General features: G+C 41.9%; 1 protein-coding gene across 1 annotated transcript in view; it reads left to right on the top strand.

Annotated features, from left to right (window-relative positions):
* Positions 1-5,757: 5,757 nt before the first annotated feature.
* Positions 5,758-24,090, top strand: part of LOC146980919 (spermatid perinuclear RNA-binding protein-like) — a 95,181-nt gene continuing 76,848 nt past the window's right edge. Inside the window, exon 1 of the mRNA XM_085785845.1 lies at positions 5,758-6,122. The gene's annotated coding sequence lies outside the window, so the exon portion shown is untranslated. The remainder of the gene's footprint in view (positions 6,123-24,090) is intronic.

The following is a 24,090-nucleotide window of genomic DNA, read 5'->3' as shown; positions in this document are numbered from 1 at the left end:
CACATCGTCTTCATCAGCATCAGGCTGTTTAATTAACAAGAAGAGTCAGCTGAGCGTGGAGATCGCTGCAATTACTGTAATTTTTTGACATGACGGGACACGAACTCATCAGAGCCAAACTCGTCTGACGAATACGAGCTCTTCCTCTGCTTCTTCCTCTCCAGTGCGGTGCGGTGCTGCAGGTGCAGGTGAGTCACCAGCAGCAGCTTCACTCAGTGTTACCTGAGCTGCCTTGCTCTCTGCTGGGGGACAGCTTCTACGTTTTTGCACCTTAGAGGAGTTTTCTTTTAAAAGAAAGAAAAAAAAAAGTAAGAGGTATCACTCTGCTGCTGATTCTTGGAACCAAAAACAGTTCACAGCCTCTGTTTAGTGTCTTTTATGAACTTTTTTTTAACGCATTATTTGGATTTAAAGTTTATCCCTGGAGCTCAGGAACAACAGATCGGTGTCAGCCAATCACAAGAGAGGAGGAGGCTCTGAGCTTCTCTTCTGATTGGCTGACTGTTTTCTAAAGTGATCCAATAAAATATAGAGCAGATTTCAGAATAAAACACTCAAGAGAAACCAAATCCTGTTGTGTTGGATGGTGGGTCCAGGTGGTGGTGAGGGGGCGGGGCTTAGTTGTGACATCACAAAGTGACAGGAAGTCCTGACGGCTGGTTTTAAGGCTCAGTTTCTGAATACAGGCTGTGTGCATTTCTCTGTGGACTGAGGCTTTGATACTTTCACAGTATTAATATAGAACCTAGAGCTGCTTTATAATCACACTACACATGGACATCTACCTTTATACTGTATGGAGCTTTAACACAAACATCTACCTTTATACTGTATGGAGCTTTAACACAAACATCTACCTTTATACTGTATGGAGCTTTAACACAAACATCTACCTTTATACTGTATGGAGCTTTAATACAAACATCTACCTTTATACTGTATGGAGCTTTAACACAAACATCTACCTTTATATTGTATGGAGCTGTGATATATAACATTTGCATATATTTAATCTACAGCAGATGAATGTTTGTCCGTGATGTTGGAGGAAGCAGTAACTTCGAGGTCGTCATATTTTCGAGTCGTGTGGTTTTCCGCAGAGAATAAAAATGACTCATTTGTCCCTTTATGACCCGAGAAACTGCAAATCAAGAATCAATTTTCATCTTCACACATACCGACCTCAATCTGCTGTGAAAGACATGATAAAAACAGAACACACACACACACACACAAATACACACACACAGTGACCTCATGATGAACGACCGTGACATGATGCTCAGATTTATTTAGCAGCAGCTTCATCAACAAAAGAGACGCAGTGTGGAAATAAAACTCGAGCCGGCGTTCACACCTTCGCTGTGAATCTTCACACACTCCTTCACTGCTGTGCTTTTCCTCCATTCAAATGAGCCTCACCACGTCACAGAGAAGTGAACACCAGAGAAGTTCCTCCTCCAGCAGATCTCAGACCAGTCAGTCAGTCAGTCACTGCAGCACAGAGGGAAACCTGAGCTGTAGCTCTTCAATTATGACTGCGATGCTCCAACATGCAGCCGCCGCTCGCTGTGAGGCAAAGCTCCGTCTCACTGTGGATAGAAGACTCCTTGTTTATGATGGATGTAGTACTGTAAGTGATGTGATATCTAATAAAATCTGCACACACACACACACACACACACACACACACACACACAGTGGAAGTGCATGTGAAGCACTCCAGAGAAACCGGATACTGACAGCACACACACTGACCCTAAAACCTACACACTGTACGGCATAGACGCCTATTTATAAAACTCCAGAGGAGCTGTGAGGTCACTGAAGGGAACCAAGCTCACACACACATCGAATTATGCACCAAACAAGACCGATGTATTACTATAAATGGGAAATTATCCTCTCAGCCAATCATGATTCTGTGTCTCTAAAAGGGAAAACATATTACATTTAGATTATCCTGGGATAAGTCAGCCTGGAAACCATGGACCCAATTTTTCCCTCAACAAGGGAGCCAATCACAGAACAGGGGAGGGGGCAGCAAGACGATGATGACACACCGAAGCGACTTTGTTGATAGCTTGTCGATCCAACATGGCGGCAGACGCTTTACCTTTTAATGCAGCGTTAAAAAAGTGTTTTAAGTAGTTTACCGCAAGTTTATTTTGAAAAAATGGATTTTGGTCGCTCTACATACGTCATCGGGTATGATTGATATGATTGGCTATAAGCTATGTACAGACGCATTTGATAGACATTTGTAGCGCCCAATAAACAGCTCTGGGCTTTTGTAAACCACGCTTCAAATACGAAAAAAAGAACTGGCGGTTCCCAAATCGAAGCTCTATCTACACTGAGATGAGGTCTGGTGTTAGCCAAGCTACATTTCGATAGGAAATAGAATAGAATCCAATTTGCATCATAAATAATATAAACAAGATGAATACATACATGATACAATATGAAAAACAATTTGTCTGAACACCGACAATCTGCCTTTGATTGGTTTTTATTACATTCCTTAAAAAGTACAGTGGCAAATACACTGCCCGTCCAAAAGAAAAGTCACCACCCTCCCATTGGATAATTACTGCATGGATGATTATGTTTCAGCTGGCAACAACTTATCTACTGTAACTCTAACTGATGCAGTCTCATTTCTTAAACAACCATGTTGAAGACACATCCTGTTGTCATGGAGAAGATGTCAGGCTAATCTGTTTCAGAAGGGTCACATTATTGGCATCAAGCAAGTAAAACATCTAAGGAGATTGCTGAGACCAAAACTGGATTAACATGGTATTAAAACTGGAAGGAGAGTGGGGAACCATCATCTTCAAGGAAGAAACATGGTCCAGACCTGAACCTGAACCCCACTGAGAATCTTTGAAAAGTTAATGCAACTCTGGACGGAAATAAATGTTGTGACATTGCAGAAGCTCATCGAAACGATGCCACAGCGAATACATGCTGTAATCAAAGCTAAAGGCGGTCCAACGAAATATTAGAGTGTGTGACTTTATTTTTGGACGGGCGGTGTAGGCCTACATGAACAAGGAACATGCACAGGAAGTGTTTCTGGGGACACATTAAAGTGAGGGACCGGTCTGGGGCCTTTGACTCTAGAAGTTGTGCAGACAGCTTCCTGTTAGTGGGTTTGACAATAAACTGAGTTTGTTTGGTTTATTAGAACGCCAATATCACATGATTCTTATTGATCACATGGACTGTTAGCTTAGCATTAGCATTTAGTCTGGTACATCAATCTTTTGTGTCCTCCAGAAACACTTCCTGTTGTGTCAAACTGATGAAGTTGATTTCTGCATTTGTTCCCTGTTTGTGTTTTTGCATGTGTTGCAATGAGTTGAGCCCTCAGGGCCACCGTAGATAGCCTATCACTTTATTGATCCCCAAAAGGTAAAGCAACAAATAGAAAGAAGATAATAGCATGTGATCCATGTAAACACATTAAAAAGCACCTGCAAAGAAACAAAAGTTCACGCTGAAACTTCATAAACAGCTGAAGCATAATAAGCAGCTCATGATTACGGTCAAGGATTAAGTTACTGATGTTTTATCTGTTGTTTTACTTTACACATTGAGTAAGTCATCAGAGGATGTGTTTAAACTACAACTGACACTGATTTGTATCTGAGTCACATGTTGGAGGAACATAACTTCATTTCCAGTCGACACGGCTGCCACATCACTGACCTCATGTATTTTAATCAGACGTGGCCGACACAGTGGGACGCTACAAAAAAAAAAAAGGCTTCTCATGGTGGGAGAAAATAGGACAAATAATGTTTCTGTCTGAGGTTCAAAGCATCGATGTGTAAACAAGCAGCGCTGCCGTTATGAGAGTAATGACGTGGCTTTTTAACGTTTGATTTTCAGTCTGTTCAGAAGTGGAACGTCACATTTTCTACGGCTCATCTTGCATATTTTAACTTCACGGGCTGATTATATGGCAGTGGTTGACTTTGTTCTTCTTGTTGTGGCTCTCGGGGTTAAAGCGACCAGGCTGAGGTGCTGCACGCCGTGGGCCCGGGCAGCGTCCTGCTTCTGGAGCACAAAAAGACACCGTGTAATTGCACAGCAGTTGTTTTTTTTTCTTATTTCAAATTAGAGGCTGTAGATGGAACAAACACGTGTGTGTTCGTGCAGCAGGGATTTAGTCCACCGAGGCCGAACCAGGCTGGAAAAAAAGATTGTTGTGGCTCAGCTCAGACTTCACCGTGTTTCCTGATATCACGGATGGATTATGAGAAATTGGGCTCGGACGGGCGGACCGCTCCAACATTTCTTTGTGGTCATTATTTTCTTACACGCATGTTGTGAACTTCATGATTCTCAAAAACAAGAAACAGTCGATTCACACAGATGCTTCACCTCTCTGGTCCAGGGGTGAATATAGGTAAACTGGGACAGTTAAGCTTAATGATGTTTATCTTTACACATGTATACTTCAATTACCAAAAATCATCATTGAGCTCATAAAGAAATAAGAAATAGAGCCAGGCGTAACTGCACTCAAATAAGCTGCTCAGAGGGACAAATATGGACATTTTGGAAAGCTCGCCTGAATATTTTGTAGTAAAATCTCAATAATTTTGTAGCCTACTGCTCCACTTTATCAGTATTAACCACTGCAGAGATAATGTTCATACATTGTACAATCATTTGATAGAGGTTTTGAGCTTCATTAGCATCATTCTGAAGAACACTCATCCAAAACTGTGTGTCATCTTCATTTACTCTTCACCAGTAACACATACACTGCAATTTACACATCAGCAATTTCTCATTTTTTTCCTTTTACTATGACACCAAAAGTATTCAAATAGATCTTGTGGTTGCAGAGATATACTCATTTTATTATGGATATGCAACTTTAGAGAAAAGGCCTAGAAAATAGGCTTGGTTTTTTAACATATTTTTGCCTTATATGCTCTTTAGATAACATCTATCTATCTATCTATCTATCTATCTATCTATCTATCTATCTATCTATCTATCTATCTATCTATCTATCTATCTATCTATCTATCTATCTATCTATCGTTCCATCGTTCTGTCTGTCAGTCAGTCTATCTATCTGTCTGTCTCTTTCCTTCTTTTTCTCTTTATTTCTTTCTATCTACCTCTTCTCTTTGTATTTTTCTTTCTTTCTTTCTTTCTTTTGACCCCTCTCTCCATCTCTGCCTTTTTTCTATCTATCCACCCCTCTCTCTCCGTCTTTCTTTCTTTCTTTCTTTCTGTATTTTTTCTATCTACCCCGTCTCTGTCTTTTTTCTTTCTTTCTTTTTCTCTCTCTCTCTCTTTCTTTCTTTCTTTCTTTCTTTCTACCCTCTCTGCATCTTTTTTACTTCTTGCTTTCTTTCTTTCTACCCCTCTCGATCGCTATCTATGTACCTTTCTATCCATCCAACCCCCTCTCTCTGTCTCTCTTTATTTTCATCTATCTATCTATCTATCTATCTATCTATCTATCTATCTATCTATCTATCTATCTATCTATCTATCTATCTATCTATCTATCTATCCATCTATCCATCCATCCATCCATCCATCCATCCATCCATCCATCCATCCATCCATCCATCCATCCATCCATCCATCCATCCATCCCATGGAGGCTTTCCATAATGAAATAAAACATAATATAATATAATCTCCTAGACTAATTTCTCTGGACTTTGTGGAACAGAGTGGATCATCCTGTCACTCGACGATCTTTGTTTCGCAGTATTGGTCCGTGTGCGCAGGCGCGGCCGCATCCTCCGCTGCGCTGAGCGCTGACAGCGAACCGACCGGAGAGCGACCGGAGAGGAGACCCGCTGCTGCTGCTGCTGCTGCTCCTGTCTCTCTGTTACTGCTGCTGTTGTTGCTGCTTCCTCTCCACGCTGTGAGCTGCTGCTGCTGCTGTCTGTCCGGATACACAGCGACACCGCGGAACGGGACTTACCGTAATCATTTCTGCCACGGGACACAAAGACAAACAACAGTAAAGTGTTTCTCTGGAGGCTGTGGACACGCTGACCGCTGAGCCTCCTCTCCTCTCCTCTCCTCCTCCTCTCCTCCTCCTCCTCTCCTCCTCTAACGGACAGTCGGTGGAGGTAAGTGTCCGCTTTTTGTGACAGTTTTTCGGTGTGGAGGGAGCGGGAAGCTGCTGCTGCTGTTTCTGTCCCGCTCGGCTCGGCTCGGCTCGGTTAACTTGAGCCATGCGACACGGTTTCATTCAAAGTGTCCGGCCGGGGTAAGTTTCCCCCCCGCGGGGCCGTCCGTCCGTCCGTCCGTCCATCCGTCCGACCGACCGACCGGGGTACCGACCGACCGTCCTGAACGCAGCAGCGAGGGAAAAAACACTTTTGTGTCCCCCAACATGTCACCTGTCCCCCTCAGGCTGGAGCCACTCACCTGGTGCAGGTGGAGAGACTTCCTGGTGAGGTCAGTCAGCCTGCAGCTACTGTAGGCTACCACCATCAAACCACCACGTTTCCTTTGTCCTGGTTGGTCCTGCATGTTTGTTTGTGGTCTGCTGGTCCAGGTGGGCCCAGGTGTGCTGCTGCTGCTGCACCTGTACAATGCATGGATCACGTGTTTGCATTTAACTAGTTTTACATCTTTTACCCTTCTCTGACTCACCTGGATTCAGTTAACTTAGAAAAACTTTGTATATTTCTACATTTAAACACAGTTTGATTGGATTTAGCCTAATGTTGTTTTTAAAAGGCAAGGCAATTTTATTTGTAGGCTATAGCCCGTTTTTACAAACAGAATGTCTCAAAGGGCTTTACATGGCATCACAACAACATCCTCTGCCCTTAGACCCTCACATCAACTGAGGAAAAACTCCATGGAAAATCCTTTTAACAGGGAAACATTGGAGAAACCTCAGGGTAAGCAACAGAGGAGGGATCCCTCACCCAGGACGGGCAGACGTGACATAGATGTTGTTACATAAAAGACATTTACACACCAGAAATGTCAGAAAATACCCCACAAAATACAGTTTTTTTTTTAGATGTATTTTAAATTTAAGTGTGACAAAAGTGATTTTCAGCCTTTTTCATGCTGCAGGATCAGATGGTTGTGATGCTTGTGCTGGTTGTGAATGTGACCACACTGTGGCTGTGGACTGATATAAAGTATTTTGGGTGAATACCCTCTAAAATCGATTATTTCTTGAATGGAGTTTTGCACAAAAGGAAGAAACCACCAGGAACATGGTGTTTTATGATATTATATAATCTTTTATATTTTACCACCTTGAAATGCCGACACATTTGTATCTATATAATTGGATCAATGGCAAATTTACTGTTGCAGAATATCAACTCTCAGGTCTCCTTTATCCTCCCAGTTTTTAGATAGTTTTTATTTAATATATTAAAGTTTGTTCTGTTTTATTTTTTAAAAAATCGAATTGTTTGAAGTGTTTCTGTCTGAAAACTGCTGGTAAGGTTGTAATTATTCTGTCTCAGGAGAGCTGTGAGGCTGCAGCCAACGATTATTTCATCATCATCATCATCATCATTGTGTATCTGACAAACGTCCTCTTCATTAATCCGTCCATTGATCGCTCACGGCATGAAATGCCAGGAAAAAGTCATTCTCAGGATCATTATTCCCTGAAGCCCAGCAGTCAAACCAGTGATGAGAAAATGGCAAATATTCACATTTTGTTAAGTGGAATTAGACATATTCTGATAATATTTCTTTAAAATGTTTTTATCAAAACATAAAATATTATTGTCTGAATACATTTTCTGTTGGCCGTCTCATTGATCAATCATTTCTGCTTATGAATAGTTTGGTTGCTTTTTTGTTTTGACTTTAAAATTTCCAAAATTGGCTTCATCTGAACTTTCTCATAGCCTGTAACTCTAACCAAAAATGGAAAGATGTAATTTCTTAAGACAAAGTGATTATACAGTATATTTAAAATTTGAGAACTCTCTTCTGATTGGCTGAATGTTTAATGAGTGATCCCATTAAAAAAAGAAAAGAAATCAGAGCAGATTTCAGAATAAAAACACTCAGAGAAACCAAATCCTGCAAAGTTGTTTGGTGGGTCCAGGTGGTGGGCGGGGCTTGGCAGCTGCTTTGTTGTGACATCACGAAGTTACAGGAAGTCCTGACGACCAGTTTTAGGTTGTATGCATCTTTAATATACATTTACTTGTATATTTTATGCAGCTTTAATACCGTATGCTTTAGTTGGAAAATGGGTGTTGAAGGGAGATTTGGTCGAATTCAAAGTGAGATAAGAGAAAAACACTTAGTTTTATTTGAGCCGGACGGTTTGTTCACATCAGCTGTTTCCCGTCTCAGCCGAGGGAGGGGGGGTTGGTGTGGTGGTGTTTGGTTTATTTCGCCCTAACCACTTGGTAGTGAGTGATTGCTGCTGCTGATGCTCAGTCGACACCGTGGCCTGTTAACTGTCCCTGATAACAGTTGTTGTTTCTGTAAGTGGGATTGACGCAGCTCGTCCAGCTGCGTCAATCCCATCCACACTCGGCACTGCAACACATTATTTCCGTGGCAACCTCCAAAGGTCTGGACACCAGGAGATGTAACCATGAAAACCGATGCCGATCGGTACCAATCTCTAAACGATCGGTGGTTTCGGTTGATTTTCAAAAGCGGCCAGTAACGACTGAAGTCTCAGGTTTGATGTCCCCTCTGTGTTTACGTGACGGGTTGAGTTTATTAATGAGGGTTAAATGTGAAGGGGGTGCAGCAACTTTGGAGGCTCGGCTGCTCGGGTTTTATGGCTCCATGGGCTGGTTGGCAAACAGGACACTGACCCATAACATAACTGTCCCCTCCTGCTTAAGTGTGTCATCAACAGAGATGGACAGAGTACTCGACCCCAGTACTTGAGTAAGAGTACGAATACTACTGGTCAAAATTTACTCTGTTACAAGTAAAAGTAGCTCAGTTGACATGTTACTCGAGTAAGAGTAAAAAAGTACTTGCTTCTAAAGGTACTTACAGTAAGTATCCAAAAGTACATGCTTTTAAATTTACTTTAAGTAAGAGTAAATTTCTTATTTTTCACATCAATGATTATTATAATTTTTTCTAAATGCATTTAAGGAGCTTTTAACTCTTGTTTCTGAGAATTAACTCTTTGAAACCACCTGCACTGATGTGCTGCATTAGGGGTTATGGTTTTCTTCTTTGACAAACACAGCTTGTGTCCAATAGTATTTTAGAAAAAAAAAAAAAAAAGGAGCAGACCTGAAAGTAACGAGTACTTTTCAGCCTTTCTAGAAATAACTCGAGTAAAAGTAAAAATATTTGTCTTGGAAATGTATTCAAGAGTAATAAGTACCAAAGAAATCTAATACTCAAGTAAAGTACAAATCCTCTGGATATGTACTATATCCAAAGTAAATTTACTCCGTTACTGTCCACCACTGGCCATCAAGACCCCCCTCCCTCTCCTCCTCCTCCTCCATCACCTGTATCTCTGTCGAAACAAAGAGCAGCTCTGTGGCTGATGTTGAACGTTGCGTCTCCATTTGCATTTCCCACATTTGCCTGGATCTGATAAACACTCTGCTCTGCCTGGACGTACGTCACCGGTTCGGGTTTCAGCCAGGAAGCCGGTATGAGTCGGTAAGCACAGCGGGGCAGCGAGCACCGGCCGGAGCAGGTGGCCCCTCCAAGTGTGAGGAATGTAAATAGAAACCGGTAACCGGAGCTTAGTGTTGAGGAGTGCAGGATCCTCGTGGGGGGGTTGGGGGGTGGGAGGGGGGTGGTGCAGCAGCAGCAGCTAAAAGTGTTGACGAGGATGCGGCACCGCTCTAGTAAAGAAGGATCAAGTGTGTGTGTGACATTTTGTTTTCAATTAGAGTTGTCCTGTGCTGTGTGTAAGGAATACACAAATGTTGTCCCGACAGTAAATCCTGAGCACGGACACTGACAGAGGTTGGACTGGTCAGGACCGGTCAGGACCGGTCAGGACCACGCAGCTGAACCCTCAGCAGGAGCTTTTAGGGGCTGTGGTACCACTTCACTGAGGTGTCCCTTGGTAGAACCAGGTTGGACCCTTTTGTCCTTAGAACTTGCCCTGTTCCTCACACCCCATTAACACCTGGTATCAACATGGAAATTAGCTCTTTGGCTATAATTGGGTGCGGTTTTTTTTTTTTTTTTAAGGTACATTGTGTAGGAATTGCTCCCATCTAGCGTTGCGGTTGTATATCGCAAGCAACTCATGCTGCATTCACGTAAAATTGGGCAGGCGGCAGACGGACGACAGCCGCTGCACGTAACGGCATAAACAAGCCTAGTAGTAGAGGGGTTATTTCTGCCTGTGTAGTTGTATGCGGATGCAGGACACATTACCGTTTACACTTCAACGAGGTCACAATGCGTCCCTGACCGCCTTCGGAGGTGGTTTGGCCGATTGGATCACAGTCCGTCTTCAATGTGTCTTGGGTGCGTTAACATCTGTACTTTCATGAGATCAAGCACTGTCCGATCACTGAATGACTGAATGCATGTTAATGCCAGGAGTAAATGGAGTGTCAGAGGTTTTGATCCATATCTACATGAGTGCATCAAGTATTGCTGCACATCTCTTGATCTGGAGGCTGTAGAGGCCGTTTGAGTCCAGCGAACACATCGTCATGTTCAAGAAACCAGATTGAGATGTTGTGACCTGTTTGTGACCTAGAGCGTTGAGAAGAAGATGGTCCATTGTGGTCACCAAGGGATGGAGATGGTCAGCAGCAGCTGTGGAGTTTAAACAATGCTACATTGGTGCTAAGGAGCCTGAACTACACCACCACCAACACTACCACCTCCGGCCTGAACTGTTGATATAAGGAAGGATGGATCTATGCTTTATTGTAGTTAATGCCCAATTCTGACCTGACCATCTGCAGAAATCTATAAATCACCAGACTGCGCAACGTTTTTTTTCCCCGTTCTTGTATCGTCCCGTCTCAGTTTCCTCTTCTGGCATCAACAGGACATTTAATTTTCTCTTTTTTGAGACCGTTTTCTGTAAATCCTACGTGCTTGGAAATCCCAGGAGATCAGCACTCAGTCCAACTCTCCTGACACCAACAACAACCCACGAGGCCACATACAAAGTTGGTTTTTATCACCGTTTGAACTTGAGCAGATTGTCTCCTCCATTGACCCGTCAAAGAGATGTTCCTAATGAAGTGCCGTGGCTAATGAGTGGGTATAAAATGACATAAAAAAAATCTAAGCCAACTAAATGTACCAAACTTTTTTTAAAGACATAATTTCACACTTGAAGATAAATGAACTCCTCCATCGTCTTTAAACTGCTGCCACATCTTTTCAAAGTCTTTTGATTTCCCCTTTTTTAATGAAGGATGAAAGTCAGAGAGCCGCTGGCTAAGAAACAGTGTTTTTAATGTATTTTTCCTGAACACAGCAGTTGTGTATTTGCTGTGCAGATGCATGAAGATGTTTTCATCACATGTAACATACAGTTAGATGAAAAAGAAAAACAAGATCATAATTAATAATGTCAGAAACATGAAATACTTATTTCTACCAGCTAATGTTGGATAACAGGATAATCCCATAAAGCAGTGATACAGTTCCCTTCATCTTCTTCAGACCTTTCTTTTGCCTCTAGTGTCTTTGTTTTCTGAATCACAATACAACAATTACATATCAGTTGATATCCAGGATAAGTCGTCCTATCAGATCGGCGTGGCTCAGGAGTTTCCTGTTGTTGTGTTTTTTAAATTCCAGTTTTCTGCTCCATTCCTCTGAATCAGCCTCAGTCAGCTGATCGTCACACTCAATATCAGTGAAATATCTTTATTATTATTTTTTTTTTCCGACCGCACATTAAAAATGGAAAATGTTTTTTTTTTTATCCAGAGCTGAAACAATCTGTCTGTTATCAGCCTGGCAGAAAATTAAACCTTAAATACCAAGTAGTGGTCTCATTAAATTAAATAACAGCAAATGTGTTTGTTTAGTTAAAAGTGAATTGAATCACAATTAGTTTTAATAAATTGTCGCTTTCGACTGAAATGGCCAGATTAGAGTCACTTTATTCATCATCGTAATATTACAGAGAGAAAATTAACTGCAGTACTTATTAGGGATGGGAATCACCAAAGCAATATGATATTATCATAATACTTGTGTCTTGATATGAAATTATATTATATTAAAAATATAGCAATATGCTTCAATATATCATGATTTATTAGCTTTTTTCCAAATGCAATCACCTGTCTCCAAATGAAAACTTTAACATCTGTTTTTTCTAATAAGATAAACTCGATACAATATCGCCTTGCAAAACAATGCGATACTTTGCTGTATGATGATTTTCCCCCACCCCGAATACTTGTGTTTCTGTTTTCTGACAGTTTTCATAAAGCTGAGACATTGAGAAGAGAACACCAAAATGTGACACAGTCTATATTTATTTTAATAATACATTATTATATTATTGTATTTTACATTCCAGATGTTTCCAAATCATGTAATATTGGACTGAACAATATACTATGAATATAAATGTATTGTGATAATTTTAACATGTACAATAACAGGTTGTGAGTTCAGTTGGAATTGTAATTTTTGCATTTCCTCCATTTGTTGTTGGTCTTGTACCAAACAAGTTTTCAAAATGAACATCTTTACAATGTGACACCCACAGCAGTCCATGCTGATAACTGTAGCACTGCAGCACTTAACTTGATTAATCTATCTCGTCACCGGACAGAAAATTAATCAATGGCTATTTTGATGATTGGGACGGAGGGGGCAACAGATGTTTGCCAGCTGTGCGAGGTGAAAGCCAACGACAGGTGGACAGTGAAAACTTAATTTCATCACCGGGCTGTGATCTATATCTGGCGCATGGAGCCGGAGCAGGAGCAGGCTGGGTGTGGGTTATTGATCAGGCTGTTAGATGCAGATCAGAGGCCATTCCTCAGCCTACACACACATCAGCGCTCTCGTTGTTGTTGGTTGTTACTGTAGATTTATCAAACTCACCCAAAAGTTTTGTCTTGGCCTGAAAGCAGGGAACTTTTTTTTGGTGGAAGGAGCAGAGTCTCACCGGATCGGCTCATAATTTATCAGCAGAAATCAATGAAAACATTTCTGCTCAGAAATAATAGTTTTATGGCACTTTGAGCTCTCAGAGGATGAACTCTCCACGAGGTCCTCTTCTGCACTTTCACTGAAATAGTTCTTTACCGATTCAGTCCATCGTCAATAGGAACAATTGATTTCCATTTTCATTGCCAAGTTAAAGCACCAATTTTGAAAAATCTCGTGCTCCAGCTCCTTAAAAGAGAAAACATGTTGTTTGTTTGTCAGCTTTACAGCTGTTTGACCAAGGGGTCAACAAATTGTTGGCATGTCCAATAATATCGGCCAATATTCAGCATTTTTACCACAACTAGCATCGTCCATTTTTTCCCCAATAACCAATAAAAGGGATCCCTAGTTTGAACCTTTTTTTTCTTTGTTGACATGTCAAACGATCAATCTGTCATTCAATAAAACAATCCACAACTTTATCAATAATGAAAATACTCATGGTCCTCAGAGGATGAACTCAACCCTGACATTTCGTACTCAACATTCCCATGATCCTCAGCTGCACTTTGACTTCACTCAACATTACACCTGCTGCAGATCGACACGTTAGCATCGTCATTAGCTGTGTTTTCATTATCGTCTTCTGCACAAAAGAAGCTAGAAGCTTGGTGATAGTTTGATATGTTGTTGGATGTCTTGACATAGACACAGATGGAGTGATTGTATTTCACTTTTGTGATATATTGCTTTGTTCAATAGTCTGAAAAACACCTGATGAGACTGTTTACATTCCGCATGTGACAGTTTTCAGGAGAGTTTAAGAGTTCTTGTTTGTTTATCACAGACAATTAAGGTTTTCTTTTTTTACCTTCACATGTTTCTACGGCTGTCATCCATCTTGAACCTTAATTCTCAGTGATAAACCAACAAGAACTCTTGTTAATCACGAATACATAATGAATCTGTTCAGTATGTGACAATTTTTTTGAACTTATGTGTTTCTGTTACTGTTTTTATTTTTTAGTTTGTAGCTGTTGCTAACATGCTAACAGGCTGATGTGTGTGTTTGCAGCTGCAGGATATTGTTCTGCAGAACTAACACTGTCGTCTCCAGTCTGTGATGTTTCTCTGCTTGTTCTTTTAAACTTGAATGTTTCCCTACATGTCCGTAGTTGTGGAGCCGTTGTGTCTCTGTGGTGCATCACACACAGTGAATATCTCAGGGTGTTAGATATTCTCTGTTGATGCTCTTAAATTTTCATGGTGGAAAAACAACGTCTGAAAACGTCAAACTTCTCCATGGCAACCAGACTGTAGGACAAGTTCACCAGTCTTCAGTGCACCTGCAATGTGATCTCCTGCAACACACCCTAGGTTGTTGTGATTGTGAGTCTGTCGTCACATGTTTGATTCAATGCACGGACACACAAATGTGTTTTTTTCCTGTGCTGCTGCTGCATCAACATCCATCCATCCATCCATCCATCCATCCATCCATCCATCCATCCATCCATGAGGTCCGGCCCAGAGCTGCTGGACGGGGTTGAAGCCGGAGCTCGGTGCAGAAGAGCCAATTTCCTCCGCGGCAAACTGTGAAAAGTGAAAACCATTTGAGTCAGAAGCTGCTGCTGCTGCTGGTGTTTTGTGGTTTGTGCTCGGGGCCGTCGTCATGTTGAAACAGGAAAAGAGACAAACACACCGTGTCCAACGGGGCTGAAATAATTGGACGGTTAATTTGTGACATCTCTGATAATCAATTAACTCTTTAAGTTACTTCGTTGCCGCCGATGATGATTAGTACTGATGCTCTGTGTTCAGAGCAGATGTCTAAAATCTGATCTGATACCAGTGTAAATAAATTATAGCCTGTTTTAGATTCTGCAGCAGGTTTGTTTGTTGATCTTTTTCTTTGACTTTCGCAGAATTAAGTCATCATATCATCATGTTTGCCATACCATACCTGAGGTTTGATGCCAAAATAATGTGATTTTCTTGTAGTTGGGATAATTTAACTTCATATTTTGTTTCGGGGGTTGTCCATCCGTATCTGTCTCATTCTTTTGGACACTGTATGGACAGAATATGGCACCAACACCTACTTTTACTCGAGGACAGACTGATTAGAATTTGGTAGTGAAAGTGCAGAGCTCAAAAGTCAGTGTGACCTTCCACAAAACACTTCAGTTCCTAATCATGACAGAATTTCACTCATGGTTTATATTTTCTATGATTCTGGATAAAAAGGATGTTACATGAAACCACTCTCAGTGCATTAGACAGGCGACTGTGAGGTGGTGATTATAGTTGATATAAAACAACACAGTGTGATCTAGAAAATGTCCAAGTATAAACAAGCCAATCACTAAACATGCAGAAATGCTCATGTGTGCAGAGTGCAGTCACCATCGCTGCACAATACGATCGCAAACCCCGCATTAATTATGGATTGATATTAATATTTAGTGATAGCTACGTCAGCATATTGTTTACTCGGCTGCATCCTGAAACCGAGCAGGTCTGCTGAGGTGAAACCTGTGAAACCTGAGCTGAGAGGTTCCTGCTGCCATCAGCTCCATCTCCTCTCCTTTCAGCTCGTCTTTCCCTCCGCGTTTCACCGCCACATGGAGCCGGAGAGCTCGGCCCTGCGCTATAAAGCAGCAGCCGCGTTTTAGAGCCCTGATGAGTCCATCTGATCTGAAGCAGCCAGCTCTCTCTGTCTCTCTCTGACTGAAATAAATACCACATCATCCGGGGCACACTGTTTTATTTTTTTATTATGAGGGTCCCTGAGGACGTCTCTTCTCCTGAGCCGTTTGATGTGCTCTGAAAACACAAACCCTGCAGCACTCGGCAGTGTTTGAATTGCGGTAGCTGCCAGTCGGCTGCTCCCGGCAGCACCGGGACTCATTTACCAAATCCCACATGGAGCTCCATCACAGGGGCACCTGCTCACATGTTACATGCACTGTTTAATGTGCATTCAGGGAACACGTATGTTCCAACACACTTAAAGGGACAATGAGGAGTTTCTATTTGGTTATAAAAAAGTCTCACGTTAATGTGGATGAATCTACGTTTCCCACACTTGTTAATGGGCCCATTTTCGATAAATATATTGTTTTGTCTCTATCGTTATTTTGTTATTATTAGTGGTGGTGGAAATGCTGGGCGAGCCGACCAGCGTTTCTTTACTTTCGGTTTTGTGGCGAGTCATGAGAATAACGCCGCCAAATCGCCGTTTATGGTCGGAACTACGACGATATGTGATCGTCTTTGAACCTCCGACTTTAATTCTTGATGAATGAAAACATGAGTCTGTCTTGCGCCGGTCAAAGAATTTCACGGTGCGCGGAGGCTCATAAATGTAGTGTGAAAACGCTTCGCTTTTCCAAAACTCCTCGTTGTCCCTTTAAATTCCTGTCTGAATTTTCCCTGTTCTCATTCAATAAAAACAACACACGCTTTATATTCTAGTTTGCAAATGAAAGAAGTTTGCAGAAATGTGAAGTTTGAGGATGCATCGCTTCATTATTCCAACTTATTCATTCCTGATTTCAGTTCCGTCACCTTAACCTGAGGTATCTGTGAATACCAAGTACCGACGCAGTACTCTCCTTCATATATTAGTAATGTGTTCACGCCAACACGTGAAACATCCTTGCATCATTTCCATTCAAACAACATGGAGTCGGTGACGACTGTGGCACCAGTTAGAGCGAGGATTGAACTCTGTTTGCGGTGATGCTGGTACTGATCCACCTAATCCGGTCAGTGTTGATACAGATTCTGGTTCGGAGGTTTGGATCACTGTGTTTAAATCGATCGGGTGTTTAGTTTGAAGATTCACCGTGTCAGACCAGAAAACATTTTGCATTAAAAATAAAAACAGGATTTGTTGCTCTGGGTTCTGGAAACATGATGAAATACTGTATGTTATTATAACATTTCCTTTACACCCAGTTTGAGTTAGTGCAGTCTTAATGTTTTCAAGCAGTTCAGCTGGATGTGGAGACGGGTTCTTCAGACTGCTAAGGATAGCACGGATTGGTATTTAGAGCAGAAACTAGATAATCACCAGGAACTATTCAACCATTCTTCAAATATTCATGTTTCTCCTTCTTCTTTGACGGTAAAAAAAGAATGTTTCAACTTTTTGAACAAGACGACAAGACGATGACAAGACTACAGTCCCATAAACTATTCAATTTTTTTTTTATTGAATGACTTCAAATATTCAAAAATCATTGCCCATCCGTAAAGGATAGCTGTTCTCTAGGGTCAGGGTTACGTTAAACCTAACATTTAATGTTTACATTCACCTGAATCCATCAATCTCAAGGACGCGCCAAAGCTGCAGTTCCTTTAATGGCCTGTAGAGTCCGGCTCCACCAGTGAGTCAATCCCCATAAGCCTCATTTCCACTGAAGGGACTTTCCCCTAGAACCAGGAACCTTTGTAGTGTCTAAATGTAGTTTGTATTTGTATCGATTTATCCTTGATTGTGGGGGTAGTACTTTATAAAGGTTGATGAACTGACTGTTTTACATCATCAAGAAGAACGCCTATGACAGATGGACCGATGATGGAATTTGAATCGGTGTCCACCCAATGAAAACCTTCTGGCCTGGAGCTGTGGTGCAGTTACCTCTTTTTGTTTTTCCATTTATCATCAGTCTGATTTGCAGAAACTTACCAGTACTTTAGTCCATAGTGGAAACACAGACAACAATAGGCCAGAAAAACACCTGAACTAAAAGTTTGAGGAACATTTCGAACTTTCAGCTGGAAGTTAAGGGGGCAAAGTCAGTGGTGCAGCTCACTCTTCAAAGCTTCAAAACCTCTCTTCAGAACCGTGTAGGAGAAACTCCATTAATGTGACATTCACTATTGACCCTACCTTTAGCTCTGGTTTGGTCACCTCTTGAAAAACACTTGCCTCTTCTTATCTGTCTTTGCTGTGTGCTTAAAAATGTAAAAAACCAAAACACTGAGCTGAAAGAGGCTAAAATGAAACAACCAGCGACCCCGTTCACCTCTTATATTCCACATTGACTCGTCTTTGATATAAAGATATTGACAAGTGCAGCTTTAAGACTCAGCGGCAGCAGCAGCAGGGCAGGAGGCCCCTAATGTTGTGTTTCAATAATAAATGAGGGCGTGTGAGCTCAGGTCAGTTGTTTTAAACTCAGCATGTGCTGATGCTGCACACACACCAAACACACCAGCATGTTACGTGTGTTGTGTGCTGCTGCTTCCTGGTCCGTGCAGTGAGTAGCGACTAGCGAGTGGTTCAAAGAGGTTAACATGAGTCAAAACGATGTGTTTACTGCTCAGTTAAAAAATCAGGTGATGGCTGGTGGAAGGTCCAATGAAACATTTAGGGCAAATAAAATTTTCAGACAGAGGTTGGTGCAGCAGAGACTGGAAACCAAACCAAAAAAACAGAAGCACCCAGACAGATAAAGCTGGAACTGGAAGACAGGAGCTTGGTTAAAGGGATAGTCTGGTGTAAGTTTAACCCACGGTCGAGTACAACCCCCCCTCCAGAGGTCAAATTAGCCGACCGCAAACTTCTCTAGTTGTAGCGACTTCAGCACAGACAGCCAGATAGCAATACACTTCTGTCTATGGAGCCAAGAGCCAAACACGATCCAAAAAGCCACTCAGAGCCACAAATAATGTTCAGAACAGCACCAAACTTCATCAACAGTACAAACAAGATCCCAGCCCATAATACGAGGCATCAAACACCTGCCAGCTTTGCCTGGTTTCTATTGAAGAGAGACCAAAACAGAACTCACCCACTCTCCTCCAGTTGATTGCTAGTTGTGGGAAAGCCCTGACAAATCGATTACTGAATGCATCAATGTTCCTATCTGTCTTCCCTCTGTTTCTAACAATAACTAGTCAGTGTTGGGACAGAGAAATGAACAGAGTTGAGTTGCTCAAACTATCACAGTCAGTAAAACATATTTGGATTTTTGGACCTTAACATCACTGCATTTGGTAATCGACTCGTCAGGGCTTCTGCATTCGTAGGAAGCAGCTAGAGGAGAGTCTGTGTGTTCTGTTTTCGTCTCTTTTCTTTCTTTCAAAGGTCTTTTTATTGATGACAGAACATGAATAAGATGGTCACTGTAGAGTAAAGATCATTTTTTGATTTTCTGAAAGACATTCACCCATGACGCAACACATAGCCCTGGCCCAAACATAGACAAACACATACAACCACTGAAAAACATGTGGATAGACAAAATAAAAATGAACAACCATGCTTAGAAAATATAAATAGGTGCAGCATGAATGAACAATGACAGGGAACAAAAGAAAGAAAGAAAAGAAGGGGGGTACTCTGAAATTATTGTTGTGGGTTTCTCATAAAATACAGAGAAGGCACCATAACAGCACCATACTTAGTCTCTTTTCAATAGAAACCAAAGCTAGCAGGCGTTTGATTCCTCGTATTATGGGCTGGACCCTGTTTGTACTGTTGACGCAGTTTGGTGCTGTTCTGAGAATTATCTGTGGCTGTGAGTGGCTTTTTTTGTCCATGTTCGATTGAAGTCGCTACAACTAGAGAGAAGTTTGCGGTCGGCAAACTTCATCTCTTGAGGTGTTGTTTCACCATGGGGTTAAACTAACGGCGGAATATCCCTTTTAACATTCTCGATTTGAGTGTTTACGTATATATGAAACATTGGTATGGCTTTAAAACCCTCCTGTTGTCCTCCTGGGTCAAGGAAGAAAGGAAGGAAGGACGAAGGGAAAGATTGGAGGAAAAAAGGAAGGAAAGCTAGAAGGAGGGAGGGAACAGATTGGGTCAAAAAGGAAGGAAGAAGTAAGGATGAAGGGAAGGAAGGAATGGGAAAAGGATTGTGGAAAGAAGGAAGGGAAAAATGAAAGAAAGAAAGATGGAGGGAGGGAATGGATTCGTTCAAGGAAGGAAGAAGAAGGGAAGGAAGGGAAAGGGGAAGGAAAGAAAGATGGAGGGAGGGAACAGATCAGGTCAATTGGATCAAAAGAAGAAGGAAGAAGTAAGGATGAAGGGAAGGAAAGAAGGAAGGGAGAAAGGATTGTTGAAAAAAGGAAGGAATGCTAGAAGGAGGGAGGGAACAGATTGGGTCAGTTGGGTCAAAAAGGAAGGAAGAAGGAAGGAAAGATGGAGGGAGAGAACAGATTCGTTCAAGGGAGGAAGAAAGGAAAGAAGGAAGGGGAAATGGAAGGAAGAAAGGATTGTTGAAAGAAGGAAGGGAGAAAGGAAGGAAAGAAAGATGGAGGGATAGGGAACAGATCAGGTCAATTGGATGAAAAGAGGAAGGAAGAAGAAGGAAGGACGAAGGGAAGGAAGGAAAGAAGGAAGGATGGAGGAAGGGAACAGATTGGGTCAGGACGACAGGAGGGTTAACACTGAGGTGTCAGTCGTCCACGCTGTTAAGAGACGATCTGACCCTTCTGATTGTTGTCAACCACCTTTACATCCCATCGTGTACCTTTTTAAGTGCTGCTCGGCTCGTGGAGGCTGAGCGCGGCTCGGCTCGGCTCGGCTCGCGGGGAAGAAAAAAAAAAAAAAAGAAAGACCCACAGAGAAGCAGAGCACTTTGCCAGCAAATTCACTACTGACGACTGAAATATTCACAGAGGCATTTCTGCTCCGGCAGCATGAAAGGACGCTCTTCACATCCTCCCCCAGGTGAAGGACGGAGCTCGTACACAAATCTCTCAAGTCTGAATAAGCATTCAGAATGGATTTCAGGGTTAGACTCATACACTGAGTCAAATTTGGTCTTTTTATATTCTTGTCTTTTTTCTCTGAATCACATTCTCCCCCTCCGAACCCAACACGAAGAATTTTCCTGTTAGTTTCTCACAGCTGCTCGGCAATGTGCATGGTCAATTAGCCATCGATTTTAACGGGATAGTTCACCCAAAATTCAAATTTCACTCATTATCTCCTCACCCTCATGTCGACTAAGGGCTGGGAGAAGTTTCAGAGTCCTCCGTGCCTTCTCTGAGTTACGGGGGGGAAGTCCGTGCAGCAGTATTTGTCCATATAATGGTTGTGAATGGATACCACTTTTTTTGGTCCAAAAAGACACACCAAAAAACAAATACCTTAGACCCCAGGAAGAATAGCTGTGGCTTTGCTGCAGCTATTGGGGATCTTAATAATAAACAATAAACAATAAACCTCCATACTGCTCGTCTGTAATGTCCCTCTTGTATTGAAGCCCCGACATAAGAAATTGTTCCGACACAGGAACAGCAGTGAACCGAGACACTGGGAGCTTCTGCTACAAACAAGCTTAAAATATAGACTTATTTAATTTTTTTCGGAACAATTTCTTATGTTGGGGCTTCAATACAAGAGGGACATTACAGACGAGCAGCATGGAGGTATTTGGATGTTTTTTGGTGTGTCTTTTTTGGCCCAAGAAAAGTGGTATCCATTCACAACCATTACATGGACAAATACTGCTGCGCGGACCCCCCCGTAGCTCAGAGAAGGCACGGGGGACACTGAAACTTCTCCCAGCCCTTAGTCGACATGAGGGTGAGTAGATAATGAGTGAAATTTGAATTTTGGGTGAACTATCCCTTTAAGAGGAAGATGTAAGAGTTTCACTCCTCATGAGCAGAGGGGTCGAAGACAAACTCTGGTTCTGATTAGATATTATCAGAATTAAATATTTATCTGATGGCGGCTGTAAAGGAGTAAACTCATCACACCTTATTCTTCGCGATCCTCCGTGATCCAAACGCTAGAAATCTTAACTAAAAAAAACTGTAACGATCATAAGTTTAAACCACTGAGATAATATGAATAAAAGTTTAATTAGAGAATGAGGCGATGCAGTCAGCTAGAGAGCTACAGAATCTGTTGTTATTGGACCAGAGATGATTTTAAGATACCTGGATCAGCTGCTGTTGGTGTTTAAAAAGCTGATGAAATTTTTCTGTTATGTGTTTAAAGAGCAGAATCTGTCAGTTTGTTATGATGAAGCTTTAAAGACTCAAATATTGATCCTGGCATCTGTCTGAAAGGGGAAATTGGAAAATCAGTTCGAAAGGAGAAAAAAAAGGGAAATTCCTGTTTTAAATTCAAAAGAGCCGTGTGTTTTTTATTTGAACTGTTGATTCATAAGAAGAAGTGTTTGTGCTTTCAAGAGCCAAACTCATCTCAGTGAAGCTTCCAGGTAAACAACCAAATCCTGCAACTGAACACCAACTGGATCCAGGTGGTGAGGGGGCGGGGCTTAGTTGTGACATCACAAAGTGACAGGAAGTCCTGACGGCTGGTTTTAAGGCTCAGGGTGTGTTCGAAACCGCATACTACATACTATATACTTCCATACTGCATACTGTCCATACGCCATACTACATACTCATCGATCAGACAGTATGCAGAGCGTTTACACTGCAGCATACTACATGATGATAACCCATAATGCATTGCGCTCCTACCCGAGCCAAAATCAGCAGTCAGAAGCTGATTTCATTTTAGCTCTAAATTCTTTAAATATATCACTTTATTAACATTTCAAACATTTTTAGGCGAGAAAGTAGCCGTTTAGATCGACAGTGTGTCGTTAATTTGTCTAAATACCAGCTGTTTATAATTTTGTTCGGACGAATTCGGCGCTACTTAAGCTAGCTGTTGTGAGCAACGCACTTCCGGTTACTTTCACAAAATAAAACGCCCGACATCTACCTTTATACTGTATGGAGCTTTAACACAAACATCTACCTTTATACTGTATGGAGCTTTAATACAAACATCTACCTTTATACCGTATGGAGCTTTAACACAAACATCTACCTTTATACTGTATGGAGCTTTAATACAAACATCTACCTTTATACCGTATGGAGCTTTAATACAAACATCTACCTTTATACCTTATGGAGCTTTTAACAGTATCTACTATCCATATTGATTTCTATATTTGTACTTCTCTATTTGTACTTGGAGTACTGAATTGGATGCATTCAGGAACAGTACGGTGGTGCACACCTCAGCTTAAATTGTGAATGGGCTGCATTTATATATCATGCTCTCCTAGTCTTAACCACTGTTCAAAGTGCTTTGGTTCACACACACTGATCAGTAGACGACCCTCTCTGCCTCCCGTCGCCCCTACATGGTCTTAAAGAATCTGTGAGCGTTGACATTTTCCTCATGCTGCCGTATTCCCAGTCGTCGTCGTCGTCGTCGTCGTCAGAAAACCCCAGTGAGCTGTTAAATCTAAAAATATCACCATCTCCATCCGAGCTACTGTTGCTCCTATAAGGACTCGGCCCCAGGTCTTTTACTGCTCCATCAAATTGACCTGTGGCTGTGACTGTGGACATGTACAGGAAGTCAGCGCTGGCGGTGGGGGAAGCTTCAGGTCAGGAGGTGAAGCTGTGTGTGTGTGTGTGTGTGTGTGTGTGGGGAAACAGGACTGCTGCTGTAAAACTGCTACGTGAGCTGAGAGCGCGATGAGGTGGAGCCGAGGAGTCGAGCTAGCGGTGCCTAGAGCACTGGAAGAGAGAGTAACGACACCACCATTGACTCCCGTGGTAAGGGTTTAAGGGTTTAAGGGTTTTGCGCCCCGAGTGGCAGGATATGGGTATTGCAAAAGCGCCCAGAAAACTCATTCACTCCAATGTATGTGTGTTGCCCACTTGCTTGTAAATTGATGAAAACGGCCGTGTTTTTGTTTTTAGGTGTCTTGGTCATATCAAATTATACTTATAATTTGTTTATTACAAAATGTAGATTGAAACATTTTTAACTCGCCTATGTGTTAAAGGGATAGTTCAACATTTTGGCAAATTGGCCCATTGCCAAAATCCCTATAGTCATAGCAGTAGGTTCGTTACCTTTAATTGTCGGTGCAAGCTATTTTTAGAACGGCGGAGCAGAGCCGTGAGCTGCTCAGAGCTACACTATGGAGGCTAAAGGAATTTCTTGGTTTCCCTCATCAAATACACAATTCAACAACTCCAAAACACTTTTGTAGACAAGTTGTGACC

The sequence above is a fragment of the Trachurus japonicus genome, chromosome 9 (assembly GCF_045865225.1).
Source record: "Trachurus japonicus isolate A0001 chromosome 9, Traja_1.0".
Taxonomy (NCBI): Eukaryota; Metazoa; Chordata; class Actinopteri; order Carangiformes; family Carangidae; genus Trachurus; species Trachurus japonicus.
This window is presented reverse-complemented; position numbering and strand designations above follow the sequence as displayed.